This window comes from Schistocerca serialis, chromosome 2 (genome assembly GCF_023864345.2).
Source record: "Schistocerca serialis cubense isolate TAMUIC-IGC-003099 chromosome 2, iqSchSeri2.2, whole genome shotgun sequence".
In the NCBI taxonomy this organism is placed as follows: Eukaryota; Metazoa; Arthropoda; class Insecta; order Orthoptera; family Acrididae; genus Schistocerca; species Schistocerca serialis.
Genome location: NC_064639.1, coordinates 256984791 through 256999733, shown reverse-complemented (window position 1 = coordinate 256999733; position 14943 = coordinate 256984791). Strand labels below are relative to the sequence as shown.

General features: G+C 45.4%; 1 protein-coding gene across 1 annotated transcript in view; it reads left to right on the top strand.

The window, feature by feature from the left end:
* LOC126457020 (glutathione S-transferase-like) overlaps positions 1-14943 on the top strand; it is a 350438-nt gene that overhangs the window by 146724 nt on the left and 188771 nt on the right. The window contains exon 2 of the mRNA XM_050092991.1: positions 6042-6113. The gene's annotated coding sequence lies outside the window, so the exon portion shown is untranslated. The remainder of the gene's footprint in view (positions 1-6041; positions 6114-14943) is intronic.

The following is a 14943-nucleotide window of genomic DNA, read 5'->3' as shown; positions in this document are numbered from 1 at the left end:
ACCAACAGGATGAAGTAAAACATTTTTATTCTTCAAAATTTCTTCTAACATGTTAGTTTTAAATTTTTTTCCGAAGTAGCTGGCAATAATTTTCTTTTAGAAAGTACTGCATCGTGTTCTAGACTAAAAATGGAGATGTCCAACATTTTTTCCGGAATAGTTCCTAACACATGAAATTACCACAAACAGCACTTCTGTGAGATGGTGAGATGACCTTGAGGTGCTGTTTTCGTGACGGCCGCTACAATCAGATTTCATTTATTCACATATTCAAAAACATGGGTCATATACTCTTATGGACTCACAGATTAAAGTAAAAAATATTGGGAAGGCTTACACCGTTGCAGATGTATCTTCAACTGACAGCACATCTTGTCGACACTTACAACAGACGTCCCACGGTCGTTTAAAAACTTTTCCTTATTGCTCGTTAGCCTTTCAATCAGGAACTTCAAATGATTGAGTTTGTGATTCATCAGGATGAACCTGGAGAATTCCCTGATGTTGTTGTCATCGATATCAGCTTTTAAGGATCCTCAAAGTAAATAAATGCGATCCATGGTCGTTGAAAGTTCATCAGTTACTGACGTAACGTATTAATAGTTGTGGAGAGCAGAAACAAACACTTGTTCTATGTACAACTGACGCTATCTGCAACCGGCTGCAACAACATGCGGTACTAATGCTTTTGCGTCACATCCCTTTGTCTTTCCAAGGTCAAAACTTTTTTTGACCTTCAGCTACTTGTCTTGTGCTAGAATGGATGGTCCACAAAGTAGCGAACAGCAAGTTACACACCATCACTTCTTGAACACAACGCTTGTCAATTAAGTGCAGGTACTTGACTAACTGTGCGATTTCATGATAAACATATAGTAAGGTGTTAGTTATGAATCCAACGCATTGAGCTACCTACCTTTAGTAAAAATAAAGCCAACTATTTTTAGTGAATACTTGTGTCGCATCCTGACACCGGTTTCATCCTAGCTTTAGGTGAAGGTGTCGCCTGGGTGGCACGATTCGGATGTTGATGACAATGAGGGCTAAGGTCTACTACGTTATCTTTAATAGAGTGAGAGGGAGAAAATCTCCTAGGGCACTTACTTGATTTAGGAACGGAAAGGAGAAATTGTCGGTTTTGAAGGAAGTGAATAAGGCGCAAACACTTAAGGATACAATTTATGTCTCAATAGTTCAACCTTATTCATAGAGGTATTTCACAGTGGCTTTATACCTTTACACATCAGCGATTGCACCCTTCTACCCTATGTCAGTCCTTTCCAGCAATCCCCGGTTCTACAGTTCGCCATCAGGGATGAGCACTCTGCTTGCAACTCGTTCCGACAATGTACAAATACTTTAACCACAATAAGAAAGAAATGCGAGACAGCACTTGTTCCTCTCTATATTCTGACACACAGAATACACCAATAATTTCTCGTTGCGACTCACACAATTAGATGTCTTATTCACACTATGAGACAAGTGCGAGAAATTACTTGCTCCCCTGTATAGTCCGACATACAGAAAGTACTATTACTCGTATTACTGGACACAAACTCTATAGAGCTTGTTCTTTTCTAATAGGTAGGAAACTCAAGATAATAACTGTTTCTGAATACTTATCGGAAGATCCGTTGTCCACAGTCGAACGTGGACAGACTTCCCTTAGTTTTTACTACACTCATGCTCATAAATAAAGGATAATTGCAGAATGTGGTGCCACACAACGTGGCACTACAGAAAACTGGCGCTATTAGCATAGGCACATAGGGAACACACACGACACAGATCTGTAAGTCAACGGTATTGGTGATAAGTTGAGAAAACCGTCCCGAAACAAATGTGCTACAAAACGCCACTGCTTCCTGCTCAAATGGCTCTGAGCACTATGGGACTTAACATCTATGGTCATCAGTCCCCTAGAACTTAGAACTACTTAAACCTAACTAACCTAAGGACATCACACAACACCCAGCCATCACGAGGCAGAGAAAATCCCTGACCCCGCCGGGAATCGAACCCGGGAACCCGGGCGTGGCTGCTTCCTGCGCATGTACCCCGACATCGATGTGGGATATGATCACCATGCACACATACACATGCCGCACAACGGGTTGGCATTCTCTGGATCAGGTGGTCGAGCAGCTGCTGAGTTATAGCCTCGCATTCTCGCACCAGTGCCTGTCGGAGCTCCTGAAGTGTCCTAGGGGTGTGAAGACGTGCAGCGACACATCGACCGAGAGCATCCCAGACGTGCTCGATGGGGTTTAGGACTGGACAACAGACAGGCCACTCCATTCGCCTGATATCTCCTTTTCAAGGTACTCCTCCACTATGGCAGCTCGGTGGGGCCGTGCGTTATCATCCATCAGTACGAAGGTGGGACCCACTGCACCCCTGAAAAGGCGGACATACTGGTGCCAAATGACGTCCCGATACACTTGACCTGTTACAGTTCCTCTGTCAAAACATGCAGGGGTGTACACACACCAATCATAATCCCACCCCACACCATCAAACCACGACGTCCATACAAGTCCCTTTCAAGGACATTAAGGGGTTGGTATCTGGTTCCTGGTTCACGCCAGATGAAAACCCAGCGGGAATCACTGTTCACACTATACCTGGACTCGTCCGTGAACATAACCTGGGGCCACTGTTCCAATGACCATGTACTATGTTCTTGACACCAGGGTTTAGGGGCTCTCCTGTGACCAGGGGTCAATGGAATGATCACTGCAGGTCTCTGGGCGAATAAACTATGTCTACCCATTCGTCTGTAGACAGTGTGTCTGGAGACAACAGTTTCAGTGGCTGCGGTATGGTCCCGGGCAAGGCTACCTGCAGTACACCGTGGCCGTCTGCGAGCACTGATGGTGAGATATCGATCTTCTTGTAACGTTGTACACTGTGGATATCCCATACTGTAGCACCTGGACACGTTTCCTGTCTGCTGGAATCGTTGCCATAATCTTGAGATCAACTCTTATGGCACACGGAGGGCCCGTGCTACGATCTGCTGTGTTTGACCAGCCTTCAGTCGCCCTCGTATTCTATCCCTCATAACGTCATCAGTAAGTGTTCTTTGAGCCATTTTCAACACACAGTCACCATTAGCGCTTCTGAAAACATCTTCACACTTACTCGCTGCACCGTAGGCTACTCTGACATGCATCAACACACCTCTGCATGTGTGGACTGCTGCCAGCGCCACCGTGAGACGACGGCAGGTCAAATGCACCGCATGGTCATGTCCCGAGGTGATTTAAACCCGCAAACCGCCCACCGGAGCGTTGTTTCACCATGTGTCAACATTATCCTTAGTTTATGAGCATGAGTGTACATCAGCATCAAAGTACTACTCTGTGACTGCCCTCGACGACTCGCCTGTTGTACTAGCTGCTTCCTGGAAATCACTCCTTCATGGTACTGACTGCGACTGCCTTGATCCTGTGCATAAGTCGCTTACATATTGATTTCTCAGGGATTTCTCGTGAGTCTCTCTACCAGTGTTGCTTTTCCCTGATGCTACAGAAGGTCTTCCTAATTTCTGGAAGCGTTCAACCTCGTTTGAAAATGATTCTCAAGCAAGGCAACTACCATTTCAGTGGGTGCTGCCGTCCGGCTGTGGTTACTGTTACTGCAGACATAAATATCGTTTCGGCAGTGACCGTGGCTGTGGCACGCCACTTTCGATTCTGAGTGTTGACAGTTACACTCGCCCTGCTATCTCCTGGCTGTATGCCACATTCATCGTGCGTCCCCTTACATTAGTAGAATTTGACGAACTATTACATTTTTTTTAATTAATGAAATTTGATAGCCACCATACCTCTTTCCCAGTCGAATGGGAAACTGTGCGGTGGGAGAAATACTCGAAATGACGACGCTTCAGGAGAACAAGGGGCTGAACATGCGAAAAAGGTCACAGTTCAGAAGTTCATGTGACGTGGAAGGTACGCTAATGATGTCACAAAAATGGTTCAAATGGCTCTGAGCACAATGGGACTTAACATCTGAGGTCATCAGTCCCCTAGAACTTAGAACTACTTAAACCTAAATAACCTAAAGAGATCACACATATCCGTGCCCGAGGCAGGATTCGAACCTGCGACCGCAGCGGTCGCGCGGTTCCAGACTGAAGCGCCTAGAACCGCTCGGTCACTCCGGCCGGCGATGTCAAATTGGCACCAAATTTCGCCACAGTTCTGTCCAACATCACCGTGGACGTGTCACAGATTGGAAAATTGTCACAGTCTATTTCATCCCTTCTTTTGACGCCTCTGCGATGGAGGCCAGAACCACGACGCCCAGCACTGAAATCACGCGGTTTTCTTATGAGTGGCCGAGGCAAACATTCCAGGCACTCCGCCGCTCAAAATCGCCGCGAAAAGGCTGCAGGGTGTGGCGTAAAGGGCGTCGATGAAACCACTTCTCTCCTTGAGACGTTGGTTCCCACACATTTTGAGGTCAAAAAGGAAAGTTCGCAGTGCGATAACATTCTTCACAACTTTAGACACTAGTGGCAACCTCGGGCGTTTCAGTCCTTCTCTAAGGATATTTTGGGGCTGCATCTTCATCGGAAGTGATCGCATCCATTTGGAGCACAATGCGACTGTGATTTTTGCTTTCGTGTACAGTTTGGAACCACTAGCAACCATTCAAAACCATTCGACGAAATCTGAACGTGATCCGAAGCAGAGGAGGGTGCTTATGCTTTTGCAGCGCTCCTATTTTGTGTCCTCTTGTGAGTGATCACAGGGGAATGCGAGATTGACATATGCACGAATAAAATCGCAGAGGGGTCCCTCTAAGAACCTCCCACTTTGGAAAAGCCCTAGGTGACACCCACCCATCTTTATTGAGAGTTTTAAAAATGGGCCTGTAGAGATTAAATCATGACAAAGGCCTAGGCGCTTGCAAACCGGCAACCCCTTTGACTCTGATTCCAGATGGGCTACTATCAAGCGCAAGGACAGCATTGTAGCATCGAAAGAGCAGCAATGTAGCGTGCCTGCAGGCGACTGGTATTCTCGACATGGGTTCCGCCTGTACAGGTGGGTGGGTGCCAATTTTGCTGAACTAGAGGCTCTTTACCATTGTATTCACACATGAGCCAATGTCGCAACACGAAGTGATCACGCCGCAGGAGAGTGTGAAATAGGAGGGATGAAAAAGCATGAGCACTATCTGCTCCTTCAGACTACCTTAGAATTTCGTTGACTGGTGCTAAAGATCACTACTTATTACGACCTGTACACTAGAGCAAAAACTGCGGTCGCTCTGCGCTCCAAAGAGGTCACATCATGTTTAATGGGGCGGCAGCCCCGCATTGTCCTTGTAGAGGGGATTCAATCGACCGATGGTGCCACCAGCGTCAAAGATTGTCAAGAACGTTTTCCTGTCACTCATCGCACTGCGAACTGTAGATTTCGACCGAGAAATGTGTGGAAATCAACGCCACAAAGGAAGGAGTGCTTTCATTGAAGTGTTTATGCCAACCCCTGAGCCCTTTTCGTGCCAGTTCTGAGCGGCGGTGTGTTTGGAATGTTTTTCTCGGCCACTCTTAAGAAAACTGAGTGATTTCTATCGCATAGGAGTCAAAAGAAGTGTGAAATTACAGTAAAAAGGATTGTGACAGGTATCTCATCGTGTGTCACGTCCACGGTGGCATTGTGATGTAATTAACACACCTTACGTGTAGACACTTTGTTGTTTGAACTGTCATCTAGCCAGAGGGTGATGTCGCAGGGCGCCAAGCTTTGCACCATTATGTTGGAAGCTTGTAGGCACCTTTGAGCCAAATTTCAAACCTATGCATCAAAGTGGGTGCGAATTACGCGATTTCGAAAAAGTGATCCTTGAATTCTGATGCGCAGTATAGTAGCAAAAACTGAAAGATGCATAAATAAAATAAAAACAAAGTGTAACTGTGGAACGTTTATTTCCAAAATAAATGTGTAGACAGATCAACAATACTCGTATGTATCGAGATAAGTAATGAAGACTCTAACCTTGTTTCTTTCTTTCTTCAACAGATCTGTACGACTGGTGAAATTCGTTGTGCGACTGGAGCTGCTGCTAAAGAGGAGAGTGCTTTCTACACACAGGTATCGTCTGTCGCTACAGACATAACAAAAAACACATGCGTCTTCTCTTAACCAACTGTGTTCGCCTCGGTACCTAAGTGGTCAGCGAGTCTGCTATGTGAAGCACCTTAATTAGATTCCCGATAGGACCATGGATTTTTCCTTGGTCAAAAATGTAAACGTCGTGTGACTAGGGCCTCCCTTCCGGTAGACCGTTCGCCGGGTGCAAGTCTTTCGATCTGACGCCACTTCGGCGACTTGCACGTCGATGGGGATGAAATGATGATCATGAGGACAACACAACACCCAGTCTCTGAGAAAATCTCCGAACCAGTCGGGAATAGAACCCGGACTCTGATGATTGACATTCCGTCGCGCTGACCACTCTTTTTTTTTAGTTTCATTTTGTACACTTTCGTTGGTTGCATCTGCTCGGGGTGGACGTCGTAAGAAATCTGTTTGAGTTCGTTGTTGATCGATTAAATCAGTTTTTTTATTACAGTGGACTGCTAACCCTCTGACCGAACACGCTGAGGTACCGCGCCGGCGCAGCTACCGGGGGCGGACTTTTCCTTGGTGAGAAGAGTCAAACGTGGTCTATTCACACCCGTGTTACGAGTTGAGCAGCTACTTGAGTGAGAAGTACCAGTTCCAAACTTACAGCAGCCAAAAAGGCGGTATGTTGACGACATGTCCGTCCATATCGTATCCGAATGACACCATTGGCAGGGGCTAACAAGGCGGTCTGTGGCACTGAAAGACCCGCAATGGAAGTAAGCAGAGCTGGTGTAATCAACTATTACCGACGTGAAAATATTTATCTCTTTTCATAGGAGCCCTGTACGATGCAGCAGGAAAGGTATCCATCCATTTTCAGATAATAATGCGTCATCTTAAGCTACTTTTAGAGAACCGTCCTCTCTTTGTTTTGCCTGAACTTCAAAACTGTTGCAAAAGAGGACATAACAGTTGGGGATATATGTTAAAAGGCTTTCTATTCTACAGCGTTTGGCCTGAAGACGACAGTAGCTTACAAAGACTGTCGTTTGACCATGTGACAGATTGCCGTGTGGACGACATAGAAATAAGCATACCTGGCGCAGGGAAGCAACTTAAAGACTTGCAAACAAATCACCAGGTCCGGACCGGCCGGAGTGGCCGAGCGGTTCTAGGCGCTACAGTTCGGAACTGTGCGACCGCTACGGTCGCAGGTTCGAATCCTGCTTTGGGCATGAATATGTGTGATGTCATTAAGTTAGTTAGGTTTAAGTAGTTCTAAGTTCTAGGGGACTGATGACCTCAGAAGTTAAGTCCCATAGTGCTCAGAGCCATTTGATTTAAACCAGGTCCGGATGAAATCCCGGTTCGATTTCATAAAGAGTACTCTACGGCATTGGCCCCTCAGCTAGTTTACATTTATTGTGAAGCTCTCGCCCACACAAAATCCCAAGCGACTGGAAAGAAGCTCAGGTGATTACAGTATATAAGAAAGGCAAAAGAACGGATCCGCAAAATTACAGAACAATATCCCTAACTTCTGTTTGCTGCAGAATCGTTGAACACATTCTCAGTTCGAATTCAATAAACTTTCTTGAGACTAAGCAACTTATATCCACGAATCTCCATGGCTTTAGAAAGAATCGCTCGTGCGAAACTCAGCTTGCACTTTTATCACATGTTACACTGAGAACTATGAATGAGGGGCAACAGACAGATTCCATATTTCTAGATTTCCGAGAAGCATTTGACACGGTGCCCCATTGCAGGCTATTAACGAAGGTACGAGCATGTAGAATAAGTTCACAGTTATATGAGTGGCTCGAAGGCTTCTTAAATAATAGAACCGAGTATGTTGTCCTTGACGACAAGTGTTCATCAGAGACAAGGACATGGTCAGGAGTGCCCCAGGGAAGTGTGAGAGGACCGCCGTTGTTCTCTATATACAAAAATGATTTGGCGGACAGGGTGGGCAGCAACCTGCGGTTGATTGCTGATGATGTCGTGGTGTACGGCAAGGTGTCGAAGTTGAGCGGCTGTAGAAAGATGCATGACGACTTAGACAAAATTTCCAGTTGGTGTGATGAATAACAGCTAGTCCTAAATGTGGAAAAATGCAAGTTAATGCGGATCAGTAGGAAGAACAATTCTGTAACGTTCGGATACAGTATTATTAATGCCCTTCTTGACACGATCAAGTCGTTTAAATATCTGGGCGTAAAGCTGCAAAGTGGTATGAGGTGGAACGAGCATATTAAAACTGTAGCAGGGAAGGCATATGGTCGACATTGTGTCATTGGGAGAATTTTAGGAATGAATGGTCCACCTGTAAAGGAGACCGCATATAGGACTACAGTGCGACCTATTCTTGAGTACTGTTCAAATGTTTGCGATCCGTACCAGATCGGAATGAAGGTAGACGTCGAAGGAGTTCAGAGAAGGGCTGATAGATTTGTTACCGGAAGGTTCGAACAAAATTTAAGTGTTACGGACATCCTTCGGGAACTCAGATGGGCGTCCCTGGAAGTAAGGTGGCTTTCTTTTCGGGAAACACTATTCAGAAAATTTAGAGAACCGGTATTTGAAGCTGACTGCATAACAGTTCTGCTCCCACAAACGTACATCGCGCGAAATTAGGGCTCATAAGGAGGCGTACAGACAGTCGTTTTACCGGCGCTTTATTTGCGAGTGGGACAGGGGAAATGACAAGTAGTGGTACAGGGTACCCTCCGCCACGCACCTTACGGTTGCTTGCGGGGTATCTACGTAGATAAAATAAAAGAAAATACCTTCATTTCTCTGTTCGATCTGCCGGTGGTGGTACCCCTACGCCAGATACGTTTTATTTGTTCATGTACGAATGTAATTGTTCACCTTTACTGTTAACAAGGAATTGTCATAATTCTTTCTGGTTTGGTTTTGTTTGTTTGTAATCAGATAGTCGCTAAAGAACTTATGCCTCCATGATACTTATTCACAAGCATCTCACCAATTAGATCTAACAGGCTACTCGCATATAAAGACACTCGAAACCGCTTTAGGAAATTGGTCAACTTGGCAACCACTCGCTAATAACTTAATAAGGCTGACGTCCATTGCGTAACGAATTACGTATCGAGCGACCATGCCACAGAATGTATGTTGTCCTACGCTCTAATAATAAAGCACAACTGGTGTACTCTCAGCTTTGCACATCTTGAGCCAGGAATGCAATCGTGTTTTGCCACATTGACAGGTGTTCACGTTATTTCCATAGTCACAAATCACAGCTATAAATAGAACTTGTGCAATAGCAAACGCAGCAAACGTATATTATCTCAGCTTTTGAACAGGGAAAGGAATTCGTTCTGAACTGTGTTTATGCTTATAGCTACCGCGATCGTATCACTGTTGTAATAAATTGGCATTGCATGTTTCGACACTGCTCTGTCATCACCAACCCCTTTCCGTTACTTGCCCCACACGACTGTAGTTATTTTTTCACTTCACACTCACGTTTCCGTAATCGTACGCTACTAAAGTCAAATCTGGATAAGACTACACGGTACAAATTACACAGCAGAGTAGCGAAAGCTCTTTTGCAAAGCAGAGATAAAATCGTCTGTCATGCAGGAAAGAGATTACTGACTATTAGCGTAAATTCGCTGCATGTAACAAAGAAAAACGGGTCTACCAGTCTTACGTCATACTGCTATCTGTATTTTCCAGAATTCGTCATATCCCTGACGAATTTCGATGTATCCTGTGGCGTTAGAGAAACCCATTCACTTCAACTCTGACTCACTGTTGGAGATTCTCGTCACTTTGAAAAAATGATGAATTGCCGTTATTTTGTCTTTGTCAGTTAATCCAGTATTACAGTATCCCAGTTTGCGTATACTCTAGTTCGTATAACACCGTAAAGACCTACTACACGATGTAAACTAGGTGCTTCTGCTTTTCTTACAAGGGAAACTTCCCATAACACTCCCCCCCCCCTCTCAGATTTAGTACACTACTGGCCATTAAAATTGCTACACCAAGAAGAAATGCAGATGATAATCGGGTATTCATTGGACAAATATATTATACTGGAACTGACATGTGACTACATTTTCACGCAGTTTGGGTGCATAGATCCTAAGAAATCAGAACCCAGAATAACCACCTCTGGCCATATTAACAGCCTTGATTCGCCTGGGCATTGACTCAAACAGAGCTTGGATGGCTTGTACAGGTACAGCTGCCCATGCAGCTTCAACACGATACCACAGTTCATCAAGAGTAGTGACTGGCGTGTTGTGACGAGCCAGTTGCTAGGCCACCATTGACCAGACGTTTTCAGTTGGTGAGAGATCTGGAGAATGTGCTGGCCGGTGCAGCAGTCGAACATTTTCTGTATCCAGAAAGGCCCGTACAAAACCTGCAATTTGCGGTCGTGCATTATCCTGCTGAAATGTAGTTTTTGCAGGGATTGAATGAAGGTTAGAGCCACGGGTTGTAACACATCTGAAATGTAATGTCCACTGTTCAAAGTACCGTCAATGCGAACAAGAGGTGGCCGAGACGTTTAACCAGTGGCACCCCATACCATCACTCCGGGTGATACGCCAGTATGGCGATGACGAATACACACTTCCAATGTGCGTTCACCGCGATGTCGCCAAACACGGATGCGACCATCATGATGCTGTAAACAGAACCTGGATTCATCTGAAAAAAAAGACGTTTTGCCATTCATACACCATCGCAGGCGCTCCTGTCTGTGATGCAGCGTCAAGGGTAACCGCAACCACGGTCTCTGAGCTGATAGTCCATGCTGCCGCAAACGTCGTTGAACTGTTCGTGCAGATGGTTGTTGTCTTTCAAACGTCCCCATCTGTTGACTCAGGGATCGAGACGTGACTGCACGATCCGTTACAGCCATGCGGATAAGATGCCTGTCACCTCGACTGCTAGTGATACGAGGCCGTTTGGAGCCAGCACGGCGTATTACCCTCCTGAACCCACCGATTCCATATTCTGCTAGCAGTCATTGAATCTCGACCAACGCGAGCAGCAATGTCGCGATACGATACACCGCAATCGCGATAGGCTACAATACGACCTTTATCAAAGTCGGAAACGTGATGGTACGCATTTCTCCTCCTTACACGAGGCATCACAACAACGTTTCACCAGGCAACGCCGGTCAACTGCTGTTTGTGTATGAGAAATCGGTTGGGAACTTTCCTCATGCCAGCACGTTGTAGGTGTCGCCACAGGCGCCAACCTTGTGTGACTGCTGTGAAAAGCTAATCATTTGCCTGTCACAGCATCTTCTCCCTGTCGGTTAAATTTCGCGTCTGCAGCACGTCATCTTCGTGGTGTAGCAATTTTAATGGCGAATAGTGTAGTAAGATGGCCCAGTGGATGGCCCGTCTAAATCCGAACACGGATCAAGCATCAAAACAGGGGGACGGTGTACTGAACTGTGAAAAAAGAAGCAAAGCAGAAGTGAACGGTCCAAGCTTACATTAACCAGGGCATCGTGGTTCTGTGGTCACAGTGAGTACTGCCAAGAGGGAGAATCGTATCCTTCCTTTTTCACAAAATTATGAACAGTCTGTCGGGTCATTGACGTGTCTGTTCGTTGTATTCTGAATTGTGTGTGTGTCGCTGTGTAACGTACGTTTGTAACAGCTAGGTGTAAGGAAGTGACCTCGAGACGCACGTACCTTCTATTTGTTCCATCCACGTACTACAGGTTATGACTCTTTTGTTCCGTTCTGGAATTCCTTTGTTGTAAAATAGTTCACATCCGTTTATCTGTTGTTTTCATTTCTTAAGAGGTCTAAGCAACATCTCTCCTGCTCTCACTATTCATCACTTTTACTTGCGACGCTAATATATTCTTACATCATGACTCATATTCTATAACCAATATACATGGTGTAAATTTGAAGTTAGCAAACCACAATAACTCGTAAAATAAGCTTCACACGAAAAAATGTTTAGAATCCAAAGTTGATTATTTTTGCGGGGGACATCTGCTGGTGCTAAAATTAGCCCGCCACCCCAGCCCCCGGGGGGGGGGGGGGGGGGGGGGGGGGGGGGGGGGGGGAACGCCCATTTTTATTGCAGAATCAGATTCTACATCAAAAACTACGTACATTTTGTCTTAAACACTTGTTTTGATTCTTGGTAGTTGGCGCTGTAAATCAAGAAAATCCATGTTCTCATTTTTGCTTGGAAAATGGTTACGAATTAAGAAAAAATACTTATTTACTTCTTAAATTTTGATTCACTTAAACTAAAACTTAGGGTCAACATTTGTAAAACTCCAATTCATCTCTCTCAAACCCCACCCTATGGGGAGAGATGGAGAGTTTTAGTTTCAGCGAATCAAAATTTACGAAGTAAATAAGTATTTTTTCTTTATTCGGAACCATTTGCCACGCAAAAATGAGAACATGGATTTTCTTGAATTACAGCGCCAACTACCAAGAATCAAAACAAATGTTTAAGACAAAATGTACGTAGTTTTTTATGTAGAGTGTGATTCTGTAATAAAAAAATGGAGGTTCCGATTTGAAATTTTAAAGTTGCCTGCCGCACCAACCCCAGGGGGCTGGGGTGGCGGGCTAATTTTAGCACCAGCAGATGTTCCCCTCGAAAATAATCAACTTTGGATTCTACACATTTTTTCGTGTGAAGCTTATTTTTCGAGTTATACTGGTTTGTCAACTTAAAATGTACGCCCTGTATAGTATGACAATTGCCAAGAATACGGAAGGATAAGAGATGTCAATGACCGGACGGACAGTTCATAACATTGTGAAAAAAAGGGGGCGCTGGCCTGTGTGGCTGTGCGGTTCTAGGTGCTGCAGTCTGGAGCCGTGCGACCGCTACGGTCGCAGGTTCGAATCCTGCCTCGGGCATGGTTGTGTGTGATGTCCTTAGGTTAGTTAGGTTTAATTAGTTCTAAGTTCTAGGCGACTGATGACCTCAGAAGTTAAGTCGCATAGTGCTCAGAGCCATTTGAACCATTTTTGAACCAAAAAAAAAGGGGCACGGCTAAGATTTGAACACCGATCTCCTGCTCTGCAGTCAAGCACCGCCCCACAAAAACACGATGCCATGGTTCTTGCAATACGCTCTATGTTGCACATCTTGAGCTTGGCCCGTTCACTGTTTCTATTTCGCTTCTTTTTTGACAGTGCAGTACACCTTCTTCTTGTTTTCATAGCTGATCTGTATTCAGTTTCTGACGGGCTACCTACTAGTTTTACTACTAAATCCGAGGGCGGTGCGACGGATTGTTTCCCTAGTTAGTGATGTCGCCTCACCTCTGCATAGCTATCGCGACATACATCCTTTTGAACCTTGCTACAGCACTGTCAGGAGTGTTCAGTACAGTGTGTTTTCAGACACACTTGTACTCTGCCCAGCATTAAAGTCTGACGTCAGCTCCGCCACAGTTCGCCGCCTGTCCTGTTCTACCAGTCTGCCTAGCCTAGGACGTTCGACATCTGAAATGAGGTGTAGGAGCCCATTCCCACGACGTTGGACGAGGTTTCACCTTGGTTTCGCCACGTGTCAAAGACACCACAGCACTCCTCGAACACCGGAGAAGTCGTGCAGTTTCCGAAATGCTCATGCCGATCATCCGAACCATCACAATCTGCCCTCGGTCAAACTCAGATAGATCGTGCGCCTTCTCCATTCCACACACTGACAGCACTCTCACTGATATTACATGCAATCATTCCTCCCCAGGTGACGGTGTTATCTCCTGGACGAGTTTGTATCGATAGCAGGTCGGCGGTAAAAATTTTTGAAATTTGTGGTAAGTTCCTATGGGACCAAACTGCTGAGGTCATCGGTCCCTGGGCTTACACACTACTTCACCTAACTTAAACTAACTTACGCTAAGAACAACACACACACACACACACCCTTGCCCGAGGGAGTACTCTAACCTCCGACGGGGGAAGCCGCGCGGATATGTCGGTGGTCATAATGTTCTGGCTGATCAGTGTAAATATTACCAACTGTGCCAGAAGCACGGGTCATGTGCTGCATTCTGGAAAGCGTTACACCATGGACAACTTTGCCGAAAGCTATCAAACCAATACTCCAGTATTTCCATCCCTAAGGCATACGTTAGGTGAAATTTCGTCCTTACGTCAGCTTCTTTCGGCACCCAAAAATACCGTTGCTACAAATAAAAAACGGTGTGACTTCATGGTGGCTATAAGATGTTTCTCACGTTAATAGAACTTTTAGGTGGAGATCGCGATTCAACATGCCTGCAGAACGTGCAGATGCAGCTTACCGCTATATTTCTGACTGCAAAAAATGTCGAATTAGTGGTAGCAGAACACGTGAGGGTCATACCGACAGATAGCACTCACAGTTGGTTGTAGTGTAACGAGAGCAGGAGAAGTAGGATGAGACAACAATGGTCTGGCAAGAAGAGAAGGTACAGGCCGTTGCAGCATGACTGCGACATGCGAACGTAGAACTGTCCGGCTGACTGACGCATAGACGGGTGACAAAAACTGAAACTCTGACGGAAAATACAGTCAGAGTGTCACCACAAAACGTGGCGAACGCTATGGTGCAGAGCCAGCCAGCTGGGACACTGAGTGGCATTCTGTGGGGTTCAGTGACGAGTCTCGCTTCTGTTCGTGGCGATCGACGCCTAAGCGTTCGCAGATAATTTTGTGAAAAGTTGCAGCAAGCAACGATTCTCGAGACTAGGACATCAACTCCCGGAATCATAGTATGGGAAGCTATAAAATATGCCAACATAAATTATTTGGTCACAAGGAAGCTCAGTTCACGCCATTATGTACCTTGGTTAAGGGTAGCGTCTTTGATTAGTAATCAA